This window comes from Lutjanus erythropterus, chromosome 4 (assembly GCF_056507025.1).
Source record: "Lutjanus erythropterus isolate fLutEry1 chromosome 4, fLutEry1.hap2, whole genome shotgun sequence".
NCBI classification, from domain to species: Eukaryota; Metazoa; Chordata; class Actinopteri; order Lutjaniformes; family Lutjanidae; genus Lutjanus; species Lutjanus erythropterus.
Genome location: NC_139320.1, coordinates 8,425,273 through 8,435,224, shown reverse-complemented (window position 1 = coordinate 8,435,224; position 9,952 = coordinate 8,425,273). Strand labels below are relative to the sequence as shown.

Here is a 9,952-nt window from a genome sequence, read left to right as displayed (position 1 = left end):
TTGACGAGCTGTTGCAGCTTACGGCCACACCACGCTGAGCACGCCCGATCTCGTCCGATCTCGGAAGCCAAGCAGTGTCGGGCCTGGTTAGTACTTGGATGGGAGACTTCCTGGGAATACCAGGTGTTGTAAGCCTTTTGAAAGGCTCATTCCGCCGTGACAAAAAAAAAAAAGCGACCACAACCAAAAAAAGAGACACGGCATTCTTCTATCTTGGAGATGGAGATGATGGAGATGTACAAAATGGCATAGTTTGACGAGCTCTTGCAGCTTACGGCCACACCACGCTGAGCACGCCCGATCTCGGAAGCCAAGCAGTGTCGGGCCTGGTTAGTACTTGGATGGGAGACTTCCTGGGAATACCAGGTGTTGTAAGCCTTTTGAAAGGCTCATTCCGCCGTGACAAAAAAAAAAAAGCGACCACAACCAAAAAAAGAGACACGGCATTCTTCTATCTTGGAGATGGAGATGATGGAGATGTACAAAATGGCATAGTTTGACAAGCTCTTGCAGCTTACGGCCACACCACGCTGAGCACGCCCGATCTCGTCCGATCTCGGAAGCCAAGCAGTGTCGGGCCTGGTTAGTATTTGGATGGGAGACTTCCTGGGAATACCAGGTGTTGTAAGCCTTTTGAAAGGCTCATTCCGCCGTGACAAAAAAAAAAAAGCGACCACAACCAAAAAAAGAGACACGGCATTCTTCTATCTTGGAGATGGAGATGATGGAGATGTACAAAATGGCATAGTTTGACGAGCTCTTGCAGCTTACGGCCACACCACGCTGAGCACGCCCGATCTCGTCCGATCTCGGAAGCCAAGCAGTGTCGGGCCTGGTTAGTACTTGGATGGGAGACTTCCTGGGAATACCAGGTGTTGTAAGCCTTTTGAAAGGCTCATTCCGCCGTGACAAAAAAAAAAAAGCGACCACAACCAAAAAAAGAGACACGGCATTCTTCTATCTTGGAGATGGAGATGATGGAGATGTACAAAATGGCATAGTTTGACGAGCTGTTGCAGCTTACGGCCACACCACGCTGAGCACGCCCGATCTCGTCCGATCTCGGAAGCCAAGCAGTGTCGGGCCTGGTTAGTACTTGGATGGGAGACTTCCTGGGAATACCAGGTGTTGTAAGCCTTTTGAAAGGCTCATTCCGCCGTGACAAAAAAAAAAAAGCGACCACAACCAAAAAAAAGAGACACGGCATTCTTCTATCTTGGAGATGGAGATGATGGAGATGTACAAAATGGCATAGTTTGACGAGCTGTTGCAGCTTACGGCCACACCACGCTGAGCACGCCCGATCTCGTCCGATCTCGGAAGCCAAGCAGTGTCGGGCCTCGTTAGTACTTGGATGGGAGACTTCCTGGGAATACCAGGTGTTGTAAGCCTTTTGAAAGGCTCATTCCGCCGTGACAAAAAAAAAAAGGGACCACAACCAAAAAAAGAGACACGGCATTCTTCTATCTTGGAGATGGAGATGATGGAGATGTACAAAATGGCATAGTTTGACGAGCTCTTGCAGCTTACGGCCACACCACGCTGAGCACGCCCGATCTCGTCCGATCTCGGAAGCCAAGCAGTGTCGGGCCTGGTTAGTACTTGGATGGGAGACTTCCTGGGAATACCAGGTGTTGTAAGCCTTTTGAAAGGCTCATTCCGCCGTGACAAAAAAAAAAAAGCGACCACAACCAAAAAAAGAGACACGGCATTCTTCTATCTTGGAGATGGAGATGATGGAGATGTACAAAATGGCATAGTTTGACGAGCTCTTGCAGCTTACGGCCACACCACGCTGAGCACGCCCGATCTCGGAAGCCAAGCAGTGTCGGGCCTGGTTAGTACTTGGATGGGAGACTTCCTGGGAATACCAGGTGTTGTAAGCCTTTTGAAAGGCTCATTCCGCCGTGACAAAAAAAAAAAAGCGACCACAACCAAAAAAAGAGACACGGCATTCTTCTATCTTGGAGATGGAGATGATGGAGATGTACAAAATGGCATAGTTTGACGAGCTCTTGCAGCTTACGGCCACACCACGCTGAGCACGCCCGATCTCGTCCGATCTCGGAAGCCAAGAAGTGTCGGGCCTGGTTAGTACTTGGATGGGAGACTTCCTGGGAATACCAGGTGTTGTAAGCCTTTTGAAAGGCTCATTCCGTGACAACAAAAAAAAAAGCAACCACAACCAAAAAAAGAGACACGGCATTCTTCTATCTTGGAGATGGAGATGATGGAGATGTACAAAATGGCATAGTTTGACGAGCTGTTGCAGCTTACGGCCACACCACGCTGAGCACGCCCGATCTCGTCCGATCTCGGAAGCCAAGCAGTGTCGGGCCTGGTTAGTACTTGGATGGGAGACTTCCTGGGAATACCAGGTGTTGTAAGCCTTTTGAAAGGCTCATTCCGCCGTGACAAAAAAAAAAAAGCGACCACAACCAAAAAAAGAGACACGGCATTCTTCTATCTTGGAGATGGAGATGATGGAGATGTACAAAATGGCATAGTTTGACGAGCTCTTGCAGCTTACGGCCACACCACGCTGAGCACGCCCGATCTCGTCCGATCTCGGAAGCCAAGCAGTGTCGGGCCTGGTTAGTACTTGGATGGGAGACTTCCTGGGAATACCAGGTGTTGTAAGCCTTTTGAAAGGCTCATTCCGCCGTGACAAAAAAAAAAAAGCGACCACAACCAAAAAAAGAGACACGTCATTCTTCTATCTTGGAGATGGAGATGATGGAGATGTACAAAATGGCATAGTTTGACGAGCTCTTACAGCTTACGGCCACACCACGCTGAGCACGCCCGATCTCGTCCGATCTCGGAAGCCAAGCAGTGTCGGGCCTGGTTAGTACTTGGATGGGAGACTTCCTGGGAATACCAGGTGTTGTAAGCCTTTTGAAAGGCTCATTCCGCCGTGACACAAAAAAAAAGCGACCACAACCAAAAGAAGAGACACGGCATTCTTCTATCTTGGAGATGGAGATGATGGAGATGTACAAAATGGCATAGTTTGACGAGCTGTTGCAGCTTACGGCCACACCACGCTGAGCACGCCCGATCTCGTCCGATCTCGGAAGCCAAGCAGTGTCGGGCCTGGTTAGTACTTGGATGGGAGACTTCCTGGGAATACCAGGTGTTGTAAGCCTTTTGAAAGGCTCATTCCGCCGTGACAAAAAAAAAAAAGCGACCACAACCAAAAAAAAGAGACACGGCATTCTTCTATCTTGGAGATGGAGATGATGGAGATGTACAAAATGGTATAGTTTGACGAGCTGTTGCAGCTAACGGCCACACCACGCTGAGCACGCCCGATCTCGTCCGATCTCGGAAGCCAAGCAGTGTCGGGCCTGGTTAGTACTTGGATGGGAGACTTCCTGGGAATACCAGGTGTTGTAAGCCTTTTGAAAGGCTCATTCCGCCGTGACAAAAAAAAAAAGGGACCACAACCAAAAAAAGAGACACGGCATTCTTCTATCTTGGAGATGGAGATGATGGAGATGTACAAAATGGCATAGTTTGACGAGCTCTTGCAGCTTACGGCCACACCACGCTGAGCACGCCCGATCTCGTCCGATCTCGGAAGCCAAGCAGTGTCGGGCCTGGTTAGTACTTGGATGGGAGACTTCCTGGGAATACCAGGTGTTGTAAGCCTTTTGAAAGGCTCATTCCGCCGTGACAAAAAAAAAAAAGCGACCACAACCAAAAAAAGAGACACGGCATTCTTCTATCTTGGAGATGGAGATGATGGAGATGTACAAAATGGCATAGTTTGACGAGCTCTTGCAGCTTACGGCCACACCACGCTGAGCACGCCCGATCTCGTCCGATCTCGGAAGCCAAGCAGTGTCGGGCCTGGTTAGTACTTGGATGGGAGACTTCCTGGGAATACCAGGTGTTGTAAGCCTTTTGAAAGGCTCATTCCGCTGTGACAAAAAAAAAAAAGCGACCACAACCAAAAAAAGACACGGCATTCTTCTATCTTGGAGATGGAGATGATGGAGATGTACAAAATGGCATAGTTTGACGAGCTCTTGCAGCTTACGGCCACACCACGCTGAGCACGCCCGATCTCGTCCGATCTCGGAAGCCAAGCAGTGTCGGGCCTGGTTAGTACTTGGATGGGAGACTTCCTGGGAATACCAGGTGTTGTAAGCCTTTCGAAAGGCTCGTTCCGTGACAACAAAAAAAAAGCAACCACAACCAAAAAAAGAGACACAGCATTCTTCTATCTTGGAGATGGAGATGATGGAGATGTACAAAATGGCATAGTTTGATGAGCTGTTGCAGCTTACGGCCACACCATGCTGAGCACGCCCGATCTTGTGCGATCTCGGAAGCCAAGCAGTGTCGGCCTGGTGAGTACTTGGATGGGAGACTTCCTGGGAATACCAGGTGTTGTAAGCCTTTTGAAAGGCTCATTCCGCCGTGACAAAAAAAAAAAAGCGACCACAACCAAAAAAAAGAGACACGGCATTCTTCTATCTTGGAGATGGAGATGATGGAGATGTACAAAATGGTATAGTTTGACGAGCTGTTGCAGCTAACGGCTACACCACGCTGAGCACGCCCGATCTCGTCCGATCTCGGAAGCCAAGCAGTGTCGGGCCTGGTTAGTACTTGGATGGGAGACTTCCTGGGAATACCAGGTGTTGTAAGCCTTTTGAAAGGCTCATTCCGCCGTGACAAAAAAAAAAAGGGACCACAACCAAAAAAAGAGACACGGCATTCTTCTATCTTGGAGATGGAGATGATGGAGATGTACAAAATGGCATAGTTTGACGAGCTCTTGCAGCTTACGGCCACACCACGCTGAGCACGCCCGATCTCGTCCGATCTCGGAAGCCAAGCAGTGTCGGGCCTGGTTAGTACTTGGATGGGAGACTTCCTGGGAATACCAGGTGTTGTAAGCCTTTTGAAAGGCTCATTCCGCCGTGACAAAAAAAAAAAAGCGACCACAACCAAAAAAAGAGACACGGCATTCTTCTATCTTGGAGATGGAGATGATGGAGATGTACAAAATGGCATAGTTTGACGAGCTGTTGCAGCTTACGGCCACACCACGCTGAGCACGCCCGATCTCGTCCGATCTCGGAAGCCAAGCAGTGTCCGGCCTCGTTAGTACTTGGATGGGAGACTTCCTGGGAATACCAGGTGTTGTAAGCCTTTTGAAAGGCTCATTCCGCCGTGACAAAAAAAAAAAAGCGACCACAACCAAAAAAAGAGACACGGCATTCTTCTATCTTGGAGATGGAGATGATGGAGATGTACAAAATGGCATAGTTTGACGAGCTGTTGCAGCTTACGGCCACACCACGCTGAGCACGCCCGATCTCGTCCGATCTCGGAAGCCAAGCAGTGTCGGGCCTGGTTAGTACTTGGATGGGAGACTTCCTGGGAATACCAGGTGTTGTAAGCCTTTTGAAAGGCTCATTCCGCCGTGACAAAAAAAAAAAAGCGACCACAACCAAAAAAAGAGACACGGCATTCTTCTATCTTGGAGATGGAGATGATGGAGATGTACAAAATGGCATAGTTTGACGAGCTCTTGCAGCTTACGGCCACACCACGCTGAGCACGCCCGATCTCGTCCGATCTCGGAAGCCAAGCAGTGTCGGGCCTGGTTAGTACTTGGATGGGAGACTTCCTGGGAATACCAGGTGTTGTAAGCCTTTTGAAAGGCTCATTCCGCCGTGACAAAAAAAAAAAAGCGACCACAACCAAAAAAAGAGACACGGCATTCTTCTATCTTGGAGATGGAGATGATGGAGATGTACAAAATGGCATAGTTTGACGAGCTCTTGCAGCTTACGGCCACACCACGCTGAGCACGCCCGATCTCGTCCGATCTCGGAAGCCAAGCAGTGTCGGGCCTGGTTAGTACTTGGATGGGAGACTTCCTGGGAATACCAGGTGTTGTAAGCCTTTTGAAAGGCTCATTCCGCCGTGACAAAAAAAAAAAGCGACCACAACCAAAAGAAGAGACACGGCATTCTTGTATCTTGGAGATGGAGATGATGGAGATGTACAAAATGGCATAGTTTGACGAGCTCTTGCAGCTTACGGCCACACCACGCTGAGCACGCCCGATCTCGTCCGATCTCGGAAGCCAAGCAGTGTCGGGCCTGGTTAGTACTTGGATGGGAGACTTCCTGGGAATACCAGGTGTTGTAAGCCTTTTGAAAGGCTCATTCCGCCGTGACAAAAAAAAAAAAGCGACCACAACCAAAAAAAGAGACACGGCATTCTTCTATCTTGGAGATGGAGATGATGGAGATGTACAAAATGGCATAGTTTGACGAGCTCTTGCAGCTTACGGCCACACCACGCTGAGCACGCCCGATCTCGTCCGATCTCGGAAGCCAAGCAGTGTCGGGCCTGGTAAGTACTTGGATGGGAGACTTCCTGGGAATACCAGGTGTTGTAAGCCTTTTGAAAGGCTCATTCCGCCGTGACAAAAAAAAAAAAGCGACCACAACCAAAAAAAGAGACACGGCATTCTTCTATCTTGGAGATGGAGATGATGGAGATGTACAAAATGGCATAGTTTGACGAGCTCTTGCAACTTACGGCCACACCACGGTGAGCACGCCCGATCTCGTCCGATCTCGGAAGCCAAGCAGTGTCGGGCCTGGTTAGTACTTGGATGGGAGACTTCCTGGGAATACCAGGTGTTGTAAGCCTTTTGAAAGGCTCATTCCGACGTGACAAAGAAAAAAAAGCGACCACAACCAAAAAAAGAGACACGGCATTCTTCTATCTTGGAGATGGAGATGATGGAGATGTACAAAATGGCATAGTTTGACGAGCTCTTGCAGCTTACGGCCACACCACGCTGAGCACGCCCGATCTCGTCCGATCTCGGAAGCCAAGCAGTGTCGGGCCTGGTTAGTACTTGGATGGGAGACTTCCTGGGAATACCAGGTGTTGTAAGCCTTTTGAAAGGCTCATTCCACCGTGACAAAAAAAAAAAAGCGACCACAACCAAAAAAAGAGACACGGCATTCTTCTATCTTGGAGATGGAGATGATGGAGATGTACAAAATGGCATAGTTTGACGAGCTCTTGCAGCTTACGGCCACACCACGCTGAGCACGCCCGATCTCGTCCGATCTCGGAAGCCAAGCAGTGTCGGGCCTGGTTAGTACTTGGATGGGAGACTTCCTGGGAATACCAGGTGTTGTAAGCCTTTTGAAAGGCTCATTCCGCCGTGACAAAAAAAAAAAAGCGACCACAACCAAAAAAAGAGACACGGCATTCTTCTATCTTGGAGATGGAGATGATGGAGATGTACAAAATGGCATAGTTTGACGAGCTCTTGCAGCTTACGGCGACACCACGCTGAGCACGCCCGATCTCGTCCGATCTCGGAAGCCAAGCAGTGTCGGGCCTGGTTAGTACTTGGATGGGAGACTTCCTGGGAATACCAGGTGTTGTAAGCCTTTTGAAAGGCTCATTCCGCCGTGACAAAAAAAAAAAAGCGACCACAACCAAAAAAAGAGACACGGCATTCTTCTATCTTGGAGATGGAGATGATGGAGATGTACAAAATGGCATAGTTTGACGAGCTCTTGCAGCTTACGGCCACACCACGCTGAGCACGCCCGATCTCGTCCGATCTCGGAAGCCAAGCAGTGTCGGGCCTGGTTAGTACTTGGATGGGAGACTTCCTGGGAATACCAGGTGTTGTAAGCCTTTTGAAAGGCTCATTCCGTGACAACAAAAAAAAAGCAACCACAACCAAAAAAAGAGACACGGCATTCTTCTATCTTGGAGATGGAGATGATGGAGATGTACAAAATGGCATAGTTTGACAAGCTGTTGCAGCTTACGGCCACACCACGCTGAGCACGCCCGATCTCGTCCGATCTCGGAAGCCAAGCAGTGTCGGGCCTGGTTAGTACTTGGATGGGAGACTTCCTAGGAATACCAGGTGTTGTAAGCCTTTTGAAAGGCTCGTTCCGCCGTGACAAAAAAAAAAAAGCGACCACAACCAAAAAAAGAGACACGGCATTCTTCTATCTTGGAGATGGAGATGATGGAGATGTACAAAATGGCATAGTTTGACGAGCTCTTGCAGCTTACGGCCACACCACGCTGAGCACGCCCGATCTCGTCCGATCTCGGAAGCCAAGCAGTGTCGGGCCTGGTTAGTACTTGGATGGGAGACTTCCTGGGAATACCAGGTGTTGTAAGCCTTTTGAAAGGCTCATTCCGCCGTGACAAAAAAAAAAAAGCGACCACAACCAAAAAAAGAGACACGGCATTCTTCCATCTTGGAGATGGAGATGATGGAGATGTACAAAATTGCATAGTTTGACGAGCTGTTGCAGCTTACGGCCACACCACGCTGAGCACGCCCGATCTCGTCCGATCTCGGAAGCCAAGCAGTGTCGGGCCTGGTTAGTACTTGGATGGGAGACTTCCTGGGAATACCAGGTGTTGTAAGCCTTTTGAAAGGCTCATTCCGCCGTGACAAAAAAAAAAAAGCGACCACAACCAAAAAAAGAGACACGGCATTCTTCTATCTTGGAGATGGAGATGATGGAGATGTACAAAATGGCATAGTTTGACGTGCTGTTGCAGCTTACGGCCACACCACGCTGAGCACGCCCGATCTCGTCCGATCTCGGAAGCCAAGCAGTGTCGGGCCTGGTTAGTACTTGGATGGGAGACTTCCTGGGAATACCAGGTGTTGTAAGCCTTTTGAAAGGCTCATTCCGCCGTGACAAAAAAAAAAAAGCGACCACAACCAAAAAAAGAGACACGGCATTCTTCTATCTTGGAGATGGAGATGATGGAGATGTACAAAATGGCATAGTTTGACGTGCTGTTGCAGCTTACGGCCACACCACGCTGAGCACGCCCGATCTCGTCCGATCTCGGAAGCCAAGCAGTGTCGGGCCTGGTTAGTACTTGGATGGGAGACTTCCTGGGAATACCAGGTGTTGTAAGCCTTTTGAAAGGCTCATTCCGCCGTGACAAAAAAAAAAAAGAGACACGGCATTCTTCTATCTTGGAGATGGAGATGATGGAGATGTACAAAATGGCATAGTTTGACGAGCTCTTGCAGCTTACGGCCACACCACGCTGAGCACGCCCGATCTCGTCCGATCTCGGAAGCCAAGCAGTGTCGGGCCTGGTTAGTACTTGGATGGGAGACTTCCTGGGAATACCAGGTGTTGTAAGCCTTTTGAAAGGCTCATTCCGCCGTGACAAAAAAAAAAAAGCGACCACAACCAAAAAAAGAGACACGGCATTCTTCTATCTTGGAGATGGAGATGATGGAGATGTACAAAATGGCATAGTTTGACGAGCTCTTGCAGCTTACGGCGACACCACGCTCAGCACGCCCGATCTCGTCCGATCTCGGAAGCCAAGCAGTGTCGGGCCTGGTTAGTACTTGGATGGGAGACTTCCTGGGAATACCAGGTGTTGTAAGCCTTTTGAAAGGCTCATTCCGCTGTGACAACAAAAAAAAAGCGACCACAACCAAAAAAAGAGACACGGCATTCTTCTATCTTGGCGATGGAGATGATGGAGATGTACAAAATGGCATAGTTTGACGAGCTCTTGCAGCTTACGGCCACACCACGCTGAGCACGCCCGATCTCGTCCGATCTCGGAAGCCAAGCAGTGTCGGGCCTGGTTAGTACTTGGATGGGAGACTTCCTGGGAATACCAGGTGTTGTAAGCCTTTTGAAAGGCTCATTCCGCCGTGACAAAAAAAAAAAAGCGACCACAACCAAAAAAAGAGACACGGCATTCTTCTATCTTGGAGATGGAGATGATGGAGATGTACAAAATGGCATAGTTTGACGAGCTCTTGCAGCTTACGGCCACACCACGCTGAGCACGCCCGATCTCGTCCGATCTCGGAAGCCAAGCAGTGTCGGGCCTGGTTAGTACTTGGATGGGAGACTTCCTGGGAATACCAGGTGTTGTAAGCCTT

The 9,952-nt window shown here is 49.4% G+C and overlaps 34 non-coding genes and 6 pseudogenes across 34 annotated transcripts; all 40 read left to right on the top strand.

Annotated features, from left to right (window-relative positions):
* Positions 1 to 16: 16 nt before the first annotated feature.
* LOC146327940 (5S ribosomal RNA) lies at positions 17 to 135 on the top strand. Its single transcript, XR_014770404.1, has one exon. It is a non-coding gene; the product is annotated as a 5S ribosomal RNA (ribosomal RNA).
* A 134-nt stretch (positions 136 to 269) lies between these two features.
* LOC146327939 (5S ribosomal RNA) lies at positions 270 to 378 on the top strand (annotated as a pseudogene).
* A 134-nt stretch (positions 379 to 512) lies between these two features.
* On the top strand, positions 513 to 631 carry LOC146327938 (5S ribosomal RNA). The gene has a single exon (XR_014770018.1). It is a non-coding gene; the product is annotated as a 5S ribosomal RNA (ribosomal RNA).
* A 134-nt stretch (positions 632 to 765) lies between these two features.
* LOC146327937 (5S ribosomal RNA) lies at positions 766 to 884 on the top strand. The gene has a single exon (XR_014770403.1). It is a non-coding gene; the product is annotated as a 5S ribosomal RNA (ribosomal RNA).
* A 134-nt stretch (positions 885 to 1,018) lies between these two features.
* On the top strand, positions 1,019 to 1,137 carry LOC146327936 (5S ribosomal RNA). Its single transcript, XR_014770402.1, has one exon. It is a non-coding gene; the product is annotated as a 5S ribosomal RNA (ribosomal RNA).
* Positions 1,138 to 1,272: 135 nt separating this feature from the next.
* On the top strand, positions 1,273 to 1,391 carry LOC146327935 (5S ribosomal RNA; annotated as a pseudogene).
* A 133-nt stretch (positions 1,392 to 1,524) lies between these two features.
* Positions 1,525 to 1,643, top strand: LOC146327934 (5S ribosomal RNA). Its single transcript, XR_014770401.1, has one exon. It is a non-coding gene; the product is annotated as a 5S ribosomal RNA (ribosomal RNA).
* A 134-nt stretch (positions 1,644 to 1,777) lies between these two features.
* Positions 1,778 to 1,886, top strand: LOC146327933 (5S ribosomal RNA; annotated as a pseudogene).
* Positions 1,887 to 2,020: 134 nt separating this feature from the next.
* LOC146327932 (5S ribosomal RNA) lies at positions 2,021 to 2,139 on the top strand. Its single transcript, XR_014770036.1, has one exon. It is a non-coding gene; the product is annotated as a 5S ribosomal RNA (ribosomal RNA).
* Positions 2,140 to 2,271: 132 nt separating this feature from the next.
* Positions 2,272 to 2,390, top strand: LOC146327931 (5S ribosomal RNA). Its single transcript, XR_014770400.1, has one exon. It is a non-coding gene; the product is annotated as a 5S ribosomal RNA (ribosomal RNA).
* Positions 2,391 to 2,524: 134 nt separating this feature from the next.
* Positions 2,525 to 2,643, top strand: LOC146327930 (5S ribosomal RNA). The gene has a single exon (XR_014770398.1). It is a non-coding gene; the product is annotated as a 5S ribosomal RNA (ribosomal RNA).
* A 134-nt stretch (positions 2,644 to 2,777) lies between these two features.
* On the top strand, positions 2,778 to 2,896 carry LOC146327929 (5S ribosomal RNA). Its single transcript, XR_014770397.1, has one exon. It is a non-coding gene; the product is annotated as a 5S ribosomal RNA (ribosomal RNA).
* A 133-nt stretch (positions 2,897 to 3,029) lies between these two features.
* On the top strand, positions 3,030 to 3,148 carry LOC146327928 (5S ribosomal RNA). The gene has a single exon (XR_014770396.1). It is a non-coding gene; the product is annotated as a 5S ribosomal RNA (ribosomal RNA).
* A 135-nt stretch (positions 3,149 to 3,283) lies between these two features.
* Positions 3,284 to 3,402, top strand: LOC146327927 (5S ribosomal RNA). The gene has a single exon (XR_014770565.1). It is a non-coding gene; the product is annotated as a 5S ribosomal RNA (ribosomal RNA).
* Positions 3,403 to 3,535: 133 nt separating this feature from the next.
* On the top strand, positions 3,536 to 3,654 carry LOC146327926 (5S ribosomal RNA). Its single transcript, XR_014770395.1, has one exon. It is a non-coding gene; the product is annotated as a 5S ribosomal RNA (ribosomal RNA).
* A 134-nt stretch (positions 3,655 to 3,788) lies between these two features.
* LOC146327925 (5S ribosomal RNA) lies at positions 3,789 to 3,907 on the top strand. Its single transcript, XR_014770394.1, has one exon. It is a non-coding gene; the product is annotated as a 5S ribosomal RNA (ribosomal RNA).
* A 132-nt stretch (positions 3,908 to 4,039) lies between these two features.
* On the top strand, positions 4,040 to 4,158 carry LOC146327924 (5S ribosomal RNA). Its single transcript, XR_014770392.1, has one exon. It is a non-coding gene; the product is annotated as a 5S ribosomal RNA (ribosomal RNA).
* Positions 4,159 to 4,289: 131 nt separating this feature from the next.
* LOC146327923 (5S ribosomal RNA) lies at positions 4,290 to 4,407 on the top strand (annotated as a pseudogene).
* Positions 4,408 to 4,542: 135 nt separating this feature from the next.
* On the top strand, positions 4,543 to 4,661 carry LOC146327922 (5S ribosomal RNA). The gene has a single exon (XR_014770035.1). It is a non-coding gene; the product is annotated as a 5S ribosomal RNA (ribosomal RNA).
* Positions 4,662 to 4,794: 133 nt separating this feature from the next.
* On the top strand, positions 4,795 to 4,913 carry LOC146327921 (5S ribosomal RNA). The gene has a single exon (XR_014770391.1). It is a non-coding gene; the product is annotated as a 5S ribosomal RNA (ribosomal RNA).
* Positions 4,914 to 5,047: 134 nt separating this feature from the next.
* On the top strand, positions 5,048 to 5,166 carry LOC146327920 (5S ribosomal RNA; annotated as a pseudogene).
* A 134-nt stretch (positions 5,167 to 5,300) lies between these two features.
* LOC146327919 (5S ribosomal RNA) lies at positions 5,301 to 5,419 on the top strand. The gene has a single exon (XR_014770390.1). It is a non-coding gene; the product is annotated as a 5S ribosomal RNA (ribosomal RNA).
* A 134-nt stretch (positions 5,420 to 5,553) lies between these two features.
* LOC146327918 (5S ribosomal RNA) lies at positions 5,554 to 5,672 on the top strand. The gene has a single exon (XR_014770389.1). It is a non-coding gene; the product is annotated as a 5S ribosomal RNA (ribosomal RNA).
* A 134-nt stretch (positions 5,673 to 5,806) lies between these two features.
* On the top strand, positions 5,807 to 5,925 carry LOC146327917 (5S ribosomal RNA). Its single transcript, XR_014770388.1, has one exon. It is a non-coding gene; the product is annotated as a 5S ribosomal RNA (ribosomal RNA).
* Positions 5,926 to 6,058: 133 nt separating this feature from the next.
* LOC146327916 (5S ribosomal RNA) lies at positions 6,059 to 6,177 on the top strand. Its single transcript, XR_014770387.1, has one exon. It is a non-coding gene; the product is annotated as a 5S ribosomal RNA (ribosomal RNA).
* Positions 6,178 to 6,311: 134 nt separating this feature from the next.
* LOC146327915 (5S ribosomal RNA) lies at positions 6,312 to 6,430 on the top strand. Its single transcript, XR_014770508.1, has one exon. It is a non-coding gene; the product is annotated as a 5S ribosomal RNA (ribosomal RNA).
* A 134-nt stretch (positions 6,431 to 6,564) lies between these two features.
* Positions 6,565 to 6,683, top strand: LOC146327914 (5S ribosomal RNA; annotated as a pseudogene).
* Positions 6,684 to 6,817: 134 nt separating this feature from the next.
* Positions 6,818 to 6,936, top strand: LOC146327913 (5S ribosomal RNA). Its single transcript, XR_014770386.1, has one exon. It is a non-coding gene; the product is annotated as a 5S ribosomal RNA (ribosomal RNA).
* Positions 6,937 to 7,070: 134 nt separating this feature from the next.
* Positions 7,071 to 7,189, top strand: LOC146327912 (5S ribosomal RNA). Its single transcript, XR_014770385.1, has one exon. It is a non-coding gene; the product is annotated as a 5S ribosomal RNA (ribosomal RNA).
* Positions 7,190 to 7,323: 134 nt separating this feature from the next.
* Positions 7,324 to 7,442, top strand: LOC146327911 (5S ribosomal RNA). The gene has a single exon (XR_014770551.1). It is a non-coding gene; the product is annotated as a 5S ribosomal RNA (ribosomal RNA).
* Positions 7,443 to 7,576: 134 nt separating this feature from the next.
* On the top strand, positions 7,577 to 7,695 carry LOC146327910 (5S ribosomal RNA). The gene has a single exon (XR_014770384.1). It is a non-coding gene; the product is annotated as a 5S ribosomal RNA (ribosomal RNA).
* Positions 7,696 to 7,826: 131 nt separating this feature from the next.
* Positions 7,827 to 7,945, top strand: LOC146327909 (5S ribosomal RNA). The gene has a single exon (XR_014770558.1). It is a non-coding gene; the product is annotated as a 5S ribosomal RNA (ribosomal RNA).
* Positions 7,946 to 8,079: 134 nt separating this feature from the next.
* Positions 8,080 to 8,198, top strand: LOC146327908 (5S ribosomal RNA). The gene has a single exon (XR_014770383.1). It is a non-coding gene; the product is annotated as a 5S ribosomal RNA (ribosomal RNA).
* A 134-nt stretch (positions 8,199 to 8,332) lies between these two features.
* On the top strand, positions 8,333 to 8,451 carry LOC146327907 (5S ribosomal RNA). Its single transcript, XR_014770381.1, has one exon. It is a non-coding gene; the product is annotated as a 5S ribosomal RNA (ribosomal RNA).
* A 134-nt stretch (positions 8,452 to 8,585) lies between these two features.
* On the top strand, positions 8,586 to 8,704 carry LOC146327906 (5S ribosomal RNA). The gene has a single exon (XR_014770380.1). It is a non-coding gene; the product is annotated as a 5S ribosomal RNA (ribosomal RNA).
* A 134-nt stretch (positions 8,705 to 8,838) lies between these two features.
* LOC146327905 (5S ribosomal RNA) lies at positions 8,839 to 8,957 on the top strand. The gene has a single exon (XR_014770379.1). It is a non-coding gene; the product is annotated as a 5S ribosomal RNA (ribosomal RNA).
* Positions 8,958 to 9,072: 115 nt separating this feature from the next.
* Positions 9,073 to 9,191, top strand: LOC146327904 (5S ribosomal RNA). Its single transcript, XR_014770378.1, has one exon. It is a non-coding gene; the product is annotated as a 5S ribosomal RNA (ribosomal RNA).
* Positions 9,192 to 9,325: 134 nt separating this feature from the next.
* On the top strand, positions 9,326 to 9,444 carry LOC146327903 (5S ribosomal RNA). Its single transcript, XR_014770049.1, has one exon. It is a non-coding gene; the product is annotated as a 5S ribosomal RNA (ribosomal RNA).
* A 134-nt stretch (positions 9,445 to 9,578) lies between these two features.
* On the top strand, positions 9,579 to 9,697 carry LOC146327902 (5S ribosomal RNA). Its single transcript, XR_014770377.1, has one exon. It is a non-coding gene; the product is annotated as a 5S ribosomal RNA (ribosomal RNA).
* A 134-nt stretch (positions 9,698 to 9,831) lies between these two features.
* Positions 9,832 to 9,950, top strand: LOC146327901 (5S ribosomal RNA). The gene has a single exon (XR_014770376.1). It is a non-coding gene; the product is annotated as a 5S ribosomal RNA (ribosomal RNA).
* The last annotated feature ends 2 nt before the right edge of the window (positions 9,951 to 9,952 follow it).